At 35.5% G+C, this 10,023-nt stretch overlaps 1 long non-coding RNA gene across 1 annotated transcript; it reads left to right on the plus strand.

Annotated features, from left to right (window-relative positions):
• The first annotated feature begins 543 nt into the window (after positions 1-543).
• Positions 544-8,912, plus strand: LOC122491328. The gene is made up of 3 exons (XR_006299335.1): positions 544-676; positions 7,013-7,318; positions 8,214-8,912. It is a non-coding gene; the product is annotated as an uncharacterized LOC122491328 (long non-coding RNA).
• Positions 8,913-10,023: the final 1,111 nt, after the last annotated feature.

Here is a 10,023-nt window from a genome sequence, read left to right on the forward strand (position 1 = left end):
ACAGTGACATGATGATTAATTAGTTAATGTTTGTAAAGTGCTTTGAGGATGTAAAGTGCTAAATAAGTGTTAAGCCCTGTTAAGTATCACAATCAATCAATATAATGTTTTATTGTACAGAATCTCATGTGTTACTTCAAATACTAATTTAGTTAATGTGAGAGTTCTTATGAAATTAGAACTATATCAAAAAATTGGCAGAAATTTTATAAATTATAAAGATACAGCAGGGATCAGGGAATTTTATTGATGTATTTATTTAGTGTTTTAATTTGTATCCATTATTAATTTTCATTTTTAATCAAAAAGAATTAAAATTTTTCATCTCAACTTTCCATTTTAATTTTACATATTAAAAATACTCATAAAATAATCTATGCTGGAGTCTTCTTAGCCATCCTCAATTCTGAATACAGTATTTCATTTCCAAAAGTATTATTGATCTCTTTTTAAGAATATCTGAGAACTGGAGTTTTAATGAGTTTATCCTCATTTCTTCATAAAATCAAATAAGTGGCTTTGCATTTAAAAAGATGGCAATAATTTTGTAATATGGCTTTGAAGTAATATAAGACAACTTTTTTATCTAATAGGGATAGTCTAAGACTGGCTGAAAGAGGCTTGATATAGTCCAGATATATTGACCCAAACTCAGATATACAGAATAATTAAAGAGGTAAGAAACATAATTTTTTTTTCAATTTCCTTAAATCCCAGAAGACATTCATGTTCTTTGTGCAGGAATGAGGAGTTAAACTAAGTGTATTTATCCACATTGAATATAGAAATAAGCAAATGATCAGTTGAAAATAATTTCTTGTTATTCAAAATAGTTAATGAACTATTCTTTAAAAATACCTGAAATAGATAATATAAGTACCTGAAAATCTATTGCACTCTTTGTTGAAGTATATAATTTCACTCTTTTGGGTGGAAGTTTAAGGCACACAGTGAACAAAATGAAAGCGCAAACCCAGAGTTTGTGTATCTTAGACAGCTTTCTCTTGCCTTTGTAGACCTAAGGAAATTCTTTTTCTGTGTTGGAAATTCTTTTCCTGTGTTGACGTCAGTACTTGCGTGAGAATAATCTGAGAACAGCAAAAGGTTTAATTAGGTAGCTGACTTTGCAAAAACAAACCACACTTTAAAAAACATACAGATCCCAGAATCTTGACTCCTTCTGGGAAATTATTATTTTTGTGTGGGGGGTCATTTTATGGATGAGAACACTGAGCTTAAACACATTCCCTGGATTTGCATGAGCCCTCAGCCTGATCACCTCTCCACTGTCTTTGTGGGTGAGGGAATGGGTACAGGTTTTGGAATTAGGCAGAGTAGGCCTGGGACCAACATGTGGCTTTGTCACTTTCCATGTGTGTGACTTTGAGCACATCACTTTTCTGAGTATCAGTTTCGGTTCCTTATAAAATGGAGAAATGATGCTGCTTTTCAGGGTTGCTATAAGATTACAGATAATGTATCATAAGTACCCAGTGAGGATGCTGACCTATAGTCAGGAGCTCAGCAATTGTGGGTCAAATAATATAATTGGCTTATAGTCCATTAGAAAATCTCAGTTATTACAATAATTATATTAATGTAGCATCTTACACACAGCAACTCTCTACAGTTATTTACTGAATTTCACCACAACTGATAGGTTGTGTTTTATTTCTGTTTTACATATGAGAAAGCTAAGGCTTAGAGAGAGTAATGGGTATGTGTAACACAATCAAGACTCCTAGAAATTAAGCAATCAACCCAGGAAAGGCCACACAGCTTGTGCCCAGGGAGCTGGACCTCTGTCAAGTTGGCCCATCTGCCCTTCTGTACCTTATGCTATAGCTGTCTACCTAGATGACTCATTAATTTTACCCTGTAGCAATGATTCTAAATATAAGCAGGAGAAATGCCCCTAGAGAGAAGAGAATGGGAAAATGAGGACAGAAAACAGAGAAAGGAATAGATAAGAGTAGAAACATTCAAAATGCAGTATGTAGGGTTCTTGAATAACCAATGCCATTGATATATTCTTTACATTAATTATAGGATTTTAAAAACTCTGGTATTTTGTTACTCTGGTGTAAAGTTAATTCCATTAGAATTTGAACTTTTCTTTCAGTTTTAGTGTACTATCAGTTAGATGAGGTCAGTTTACATAATATCCTTTCTTTGCCACCAATTTTACTGACTAAAATAAATTCAGTGTAGTATCTGTTACTGACATGGCTCCCATTTGTCACTGGTAAATGCATATTATGTCCCCCACCGTGACAGTGACTTTATCCACGGTTCCTTGGGGAACTAGAGTATATCACTTACAGTGCTTGGTGAGCTCATAAAGCTATTTATAATGTGTAACACAACCATTAATAGTTTGAATATTTATAACCATACTTAATAGCTATATATCACTGGTGCAACAACAAAAAATACATATGGGAAGAAAATTGTTTCTTTCTTAAAGGCAAAACTAATATCTTTGCCTTCAAATGCACTTGGGAAGAAAACTAGATTTGTGCATAAAACTGGAAATGGCCCCTCAGGAGAAAGAAATGTGTCCTAGGATTTTTGTAGTGTATCCTTATAGCAGTGTTACTTACCTAAATGCTGCATTTTCTGTTTGCTTGTTTTACTTTTCTTACCATCCTGTGTCCAGTTAGTTCAGGTTGGCTTAATATACCTAATAGACATCCCAGAGTTAACCCATACAGAGCTGAAAACTTGACCCCACAATCTCAGCTCCGCTTGAAATTCCCAGGTCCATTTGAAATCATCCTTTCCTGGTTGATGACATGTTGCATTCCTTCTGTTTCTTGGGCCTCAGACTTTTGAGTCATCCTTCACTCTTGTCTTCCCACCTCTCTCTGCCTGGATCCTCTAGTGCAAAATGTGCTCATCAACATAAAATGTGTCATAGTTTCAGGAGTTTCACAGATGCGCTGAAGCTTAGACACTTCATGGACATTAGGTATAGAACCCCAATATAATGTCTCTTCCAGGTTTATAATCACATTATGCTTTATAATGATAGCTTTTATTGTAAAATGATACAAAATAAAATACGATTCATTTTCCAACAAATAGATGATACTTTAATAGTTGTTTCTTTCAATGAATAGAAAAATAATATCTTAATTTGGACTTCTTATTTTCTATTCAAGTATTGATAATAAGAAAGTTTTACATGGAAAATGTGTCATGAAGGAGCTTAAGGATCAGAAAAAGGACTTCAGGTCTACCTTACCAGATTCTAGAGAACTTAGTAGATATTCATAACATGACCAAAACCAGGGTTTCTGTGCCTCATTGAGCTTTAAACATTAACTTAAAATTGCAGTATTAAAAGAATGCCACCTATCATGTATACAAGCAAGAGAGATAGAAACTTGGATTTTTTTTTTTTTTTTGTCTTGAAGACTCACGGGGAATCTTATTCTTTGGCAAGTTAACCAATAGTGATCAAGTGAATTTTCATTACACAATTAGAAATTGCAATGTTATCATACAATTTGTTGAATGTGAAAAATCCCTGCATGAGAATAAGAAGTTCTTGACCTTGAAATTATAACAAGGTGGGGTGCCTGGGTGGCTCAGTCGGTTGAGTGTCCGACTTCAGCTCGGGTCATGATCTCGCAGTTTGTGGGTTCAAGCCCCGCGTCATGCTCTGTGCTGACAGCTCAGAGCCTGGAGCCTGCTTTAGATTCTGTGTCTCCCTCTCTCTCTCTCTCTCTCACTGCTCCTCCCTTGCTCATGCTCTGTCTCTCAAAAATGAATAAACATTAAAAAATTTTTTTTAAAAAGAATTATAACAAGGTCTATCCATTGCTCTATGAGTCTGCTTATCATTTTAAATTTTAAACAATAATGAAGAGTGTGGCTTTTACTTGGAGATATATATATATATATATATATATATATATATATATATATCTCCAAGTAATATATATATATATATATATATCTCCAAGTTTTATATATATATATTTTTTTTTTTCTATTCCTTTTATAATATTATATTTCTAACAAACTTCTGTTTTTATTTGAAGCCTTTAAGCTTCAATCACTTATAAGTGAAAAAAATTCCACTTTTAAATTAATGATCCTTTTTTTTTTTTTTTTTTTTTTTTTTTTTTTTTTTACATTTTATTTATTTATTTATTTATTTTTCTGAAATTCATTGACAAATTGGTTTCCATACAACACCCAGTGCTCATCCCAATAGGTGCCCTCCTCAATACCCATCACCCACCCTCTCCTCCCTCCCACCCCCCATCAACCCTCAGTTTGTTCTCAGTTTTTAACAGTCTCTTATGCTTTGGCTCTCTCCCATTCTAACCTCTTTTTTTTTTTTTTTTCCTTCCCCTCCCCCATGGGTTCCTGTTAAGTTTCTCAGGATCCACATAAGAGTGAGACCATATGGTATCTGTCTTTCTCTGTATGGCTTATTTCACTTAGCATCACACTCTCCAGTTCCATCCACGTTGCTACAAAAGGCCATATTTCATTTTTTCTCATTGCCATGTAATATTCCATTGTGTATATAAACCACAATTTCTTTATCCATTCATCAGTTGATGGACATTTAGGCTCTTTCCATAATTTGGCTATTGTTGAGAGTGCTGCTATGAACATTGGGGTACAAGTGGCCCTATGCATCAGTGCTCCTGTATCCCTTGGATAAATTCCTAGCAGTGCTATTGCTGGGTCATAGGGTAGGTCTATTTTTAATTTTCTGAGGAACCTCCACACTGTTTTCCAGAGCGGCTGCACCAATTTGCATTCCCACCAACAGTGCAAGAGGGTTCCCGTTTCTCCACATCCTCTCCAGCATCTATAGTCTCCTGACTTGTTCATTTTGGCCACTCTGACTGGCGTGAGGTGATACCTGAGTGTGGTTTTGATTTGTATTTCCCTGATAAGGAGCGACGCTGAACATCTTTTCATGTGCCTGTTGGCCATCCGGATTAAATTTAAAGCAAAAATTGAAACATTTCAACTGAAATATTGGCTGTTAACCCTCTAAGACAACAGGGGTAAAATTTACTTGCTATGAACAGAACAAACTGAATTTAGATTCTTCTAGGTGTACTTATGCATTTTTATGACAAAGTCTGGAAGTTCTAAAGACATTCTAGTAATAATTAACATAGTTTTGTAATATAATGTACTTGGAATTCTAATTTGGAAGAGTGGATGGTTTAAGAAATTAATCGATTTTTAAAAAGTCCTATTGAGTTTGGAATTTGTAAGAAGATAAACAACATTTATATGTTCACAAAATCATTTTGAAACATAAGCAGCAAAGTCAGAATTTGAATTTATAAAATAAATACAATAAGCTCATTGTATTGTTCAAAATGAAACAAATGTTTCTACATACTTAAAATAACATTAGTGTAGGTGGCCACTATAGAATCATAAACTTCTGGAGATAGAAGGAACTTTAGAATTTATTTCATGTGAAGTTAGGTGCAATAAACAAATGTTTAAGAGTTCTCAATATTGACATAAAAAATTCAAAAATACTTTTCATTATACCTGTGCTAGGCACCATGTAGTAAAAAAGAAATACATGACACCATTTTGTTATAATCACAACAAAGAACATGATACATAAATACTTTGCTACTGCTCTCTTCTCCCTCACCACTGGCAGTCATTACTAACTGAAAACTGCATACCTCTATTAAAACCTGAGAGAGGCCTCAAAATACTTTACAACACATTCATTAAATAGTCACTTCCTATTTATCTTAGTTGGCTAATAGGTGAAACTTACTTACCATTTTATCCCTATAGTACAACTGCCTCCAGATAGCTTATGATCTTGTCTGGCTAAGAGTTACATCTTCTTGTTGTTGTTGGAAAGATTTATCAGTGTATTTATTGTATAATTTTTTCTTTGGGATTGCCCAGTATATTGGTGCCAGATATTCCAGCTTTCTCCTTAAATTGGCCTATGTCTTTTGAATAAATCCAAGAATTTATCTTTTACCTTTGAAGGTGGTATATCTAATAATTTTCAGGAAGCCTAAAAATTATCAACAATCCTGAAATTCTGAGTATACTTTACCTACTTCTAGAAATAACACCAATTAACTTTATTTAAAGATATTAAAAGATGAGGGCATGTTTAGATATATCTTTAGTATCCAGTGTAGCAGCCGGTCCATCATTAATAACGATATATATATATATATATATATATATATATATATATATATTTTTCCTTGTTATTACTGTTGTAATTTAAACAAGAGTCCTCTAGAAGATCAATATGCTATTAAAAAAAACAATCCAAGAATAAATAGCATGCATATCTTCATTTTAATATTATTTGCTTTCCTTAACTTGAAGCATAAAAGCCTTTCAGTAGCTGATGTTAAATTCTTAAAATAGACTACATTATGTATCTTGAACCATATTATCTATTTCCATATGTCATAAAATGACTAAGTTTCTACCAGAATACCAGGAAATATACAAAAGGAGTCAGTAAGTGGTATCATTTTCCTGATGCCTTTGAGAGAGATGCTAAATTTGATTCTGATTTTTTTAGTGTAACATGATAAAATAGAAGGAAAAATATATTTTACTTGTTAAAATAATCATAATTTAGGGTAGACTATGTTAAATTTTCTCAGATTTCAAATACCATATAACATGTGAAAAGGCAGATGTTCCATTTCCACTGATATCCACTCATTCATTGAACAAATGTTTTGAGTATCTTCTTGATGCTAGTTGTTCTGTGTTATAGCAATGAAAACCAAACCACACCAAATCTCTGTTGGTAAGCAGCCTCTAAATGGCCCCCAATGATCTCAGTCTCTTGGTATTCACAGTCTTGTATAACTCCCTCCTTGAGTGTTTGCTAGATTTAATGATTCATTTGTAGCGAACAAAATATGGCAAAAGTAATGGGATGTCATTCCCAGGATTAGGTTACAAAAAGGCTATGATCTCTGTCTTGCTCAAACTCTCGTGTTCTCTGTGTCTTTCTCTCCAGGACCTCATCTAGGAAAAACAATCTTCCAGATTGTGAGTTACACTATGGAGAGACCCATGTGACCAGGAACTGATAATTCTGTCTGATAGCCAGTGAGGACCTGGGGTATGACAGCAGCCATCTGAGTGAAGCTGGAAGTGCATTTTTGAGACTTCCCAAATAGACTGAGCTTGGAAATAGATTCTTCTCCAGTTGAGCCTCGAGTTGACTGCAGTCCCTGCCAATACCTTGGTTGTAGCCTTGTAGGATACCTTGAATCAAAGGTATCCAGCTAAACTGTGCCCAGATTTCTGACCTACAGAAATGGTAAGATAATAAATATTTTGTTTTGTGTTGCTAAGCTTTAGGGGTAAATAGATAAACAGCAATGGATAACTAATGCATCTTCCTTCATTGTTTACATTCAAATGTATATATCAGACCTAAGGAGAAAACATTTTAGGGTATCGTGGATATAAGAACTAATGTGAACGCTATGGGAGTCCTCAAAAAATTAAACACAGAATCACCGCAAGACTCAACAATTCCACTTTTGGGTATATTCTCAAAAGAATTGAAAACAGGGACTCAAACAGATATTTGTCACTCACAGAAGCATATTCACAATAGTCAAAAGGTAGAAATAACCCATATGCCCATTGACAGATGAATGGATAAAAAAATGTGGTATACACACACACACACACACATAAAGGAATATTATTCAGCCTTAAAAAGGAAGACAATTCTGACATATGCTACAACATTGATAAAACTGGAAGATATTGGACTAAGTGAAATAATCACACAAATACTGTATGACTCCATTTACATGTTGTACCTAGAGTAGTCAAATTCATAGAGACATAAAGTATAATGATGGCTGTCAGGGGCTGGGAAGAAGGGGAATGGGGAATTATTGTTTCATAGCTATGGAGTTTTAGTTGGGGAAGATGCTAAGAATTCTAGAAATGGGTGATAGTGATGATTGCATGACAATGTGAATGTACTTAATGTCACTGAACTGTACACTTAAAATAATTAAAATGGTAAATTTTATGTTATGTGCATTTACCACAGTAGAAAAATAAAATAAAATAAGAACAAACAGAAAACAATGGACAAAGAAAGAACTATGTAAAGGAAAACCCTCCCTTCACTCCTATACTTTTCTTAAGCTCAGACAATTGAGGGTGATTGAGTAAATGGGGTGTGTTTTAAGTCCTTAAGGTGTGATGCGAATGCTTTTGGTGGTGATGGAAGACATTGGCCATGCTCCTCCACCTCCAGAGAATTGAGAAGCCTGGGAATTGCTTAAATGCACATGGAAATGATAAAACCACATGCAGTAGAAAAAGACAGCGAAGACACAGGAAAAGATGACCGTCCAAGCCAGTGTAGACTTTACAGAGATCATATGAGAGAAGGTAAGAGAGAGCTACAGAGTGTGTTGTCTAGAATATACATGGCAGGGCCTTGATTGGTCACTGATGCGTGGGGGGTGTGGAAGCCCAGAGATATTCAAACTTTTAAAATTCTCTTTGGCCACACTCTCAGAGAAGCATATGTGCATGGGGTTTTCAGGGCTAGGCTGTCACGGCACTTCATGTAAAGCTGTATCTTTTCTATCACGTAGTCAGTAAAGAGTAGGTAGAACGAGAGGTGGGTATTTGGGGCCAGACTGAGAGAATTTATTCAGTCAGAGAACATGTAGATACATATATCTGAGTACAATATAAGGCCTTTGGCTTTACACCTACAGCTAAGACTTAAAGGACAGAGTTAACCAAAGGGTATCAGGCTCCCAGATAGAGGCTCCCTGCTGTGTCCTTCTACTGCATGGAAAACCAGATTATGAGTCTGCTCATCAGATTCTATACTATGCAAGCTCAGGGATAGTATCGTTTTCTCTACGTCTAGAGATGAAAGTCTCCAAGTCCTGGGTCCACTTTCCTAGACTCTAGGTTTTTTGGTTTCTTCAATATCAGAATACAGCCAAAAGGTTGTGTTATGGCTTATTTCTCGTGTCTTCGGTGCCAAGGGTTTTGTTTCTCTGTTGAATTCAGAGCAGTGCAATGACAGTGTAAGAAGAGTCTTCTAACAGAGTGCCCAGTGACAGCCCAGTGGGGGCTCAGGGACTTTTGAAAATATTTGCCAGTGTTCTGGGAGGTAACTGAGAAGACAAAAAAATGGGAGATCACAGTGGATAGAGGACTCAAGGTCAGGAGAAGCATATTTCCCTCCCTACCATTGACCTGCCTCCTTTAATAATTTGCACTTCACATTGGGTGTTATTTATGTCATCAAATACTGACAGTTCAATTATTAATAAATGTTTAGATCATATCAGTATAATTGTGAAGTGAGGTGGATCATAAATTTGCTATCTTCATCCCTTTATATTTTGAGGTATATATAGGATGCTGCAGTTGATCACAAGGAAACACAGATGATTAAAATAAACTTTCCTGAAGTCTGAAATAAAAGGGAAGGAAATAGAGATTTGCCCTCTGACATGATAGTAGGATAATAAAGGTATGGAAAGGGTGCAGAGAAGGAGTGCTTGTGGGGGCAAGAGAAGCCGTCCTAGGACAGGTGAACATTCATTACAGAAAAATTCACCTGTGTAAATTTTAAGGTCCTATTGGCTTTATTCAGCAATTTGCAAGTCAAGCAATATCCAATCTAGTACATAGAATGGTGCTCCAAGGAGTTGTCCAAGGAGACAGATTTTTACAGAAGGAAGTGAGCAGGCACAAGGAAGTTCTACTGGACGTTTGCTGACTGGGTAAAGCAGGGTTACTTTCCTTATATGGAGCAAAGGACTGTCTTGGAGCTGGTCAGGTAACTTGTTCTCAGTGGGCAAGTGGTTGACCTAGGCCTTCCTTTTCTGGGAGAGCCCAGCGTTAAATTTTGGTTTGCTGATGTGAGGGCTGAGCATGAGTGACTCCATGTTGGCTCTAATCTGGCCACTTTAGCATGTTAAATGGTCTTGAATAGCTTCTAGCTCTTGGAAAAGCAGGGGAATGTGA

Source organism: Prionailurus bengalensis, chromosome C2 (assembly GCF_016509475.1).
Source record: "Prionailurus bengalensis isolate Pbe53 chromosome C2, Fcat_Pben_1.1_paternal_pri, whole genome shotgun sequence".
Classification (NCBI taxonomy): Eukaryota; Metazoa; Chordata; class Mammalia; order Carnivora; family Felidae; genus Prionailurus; species Prionailurus bengalensis.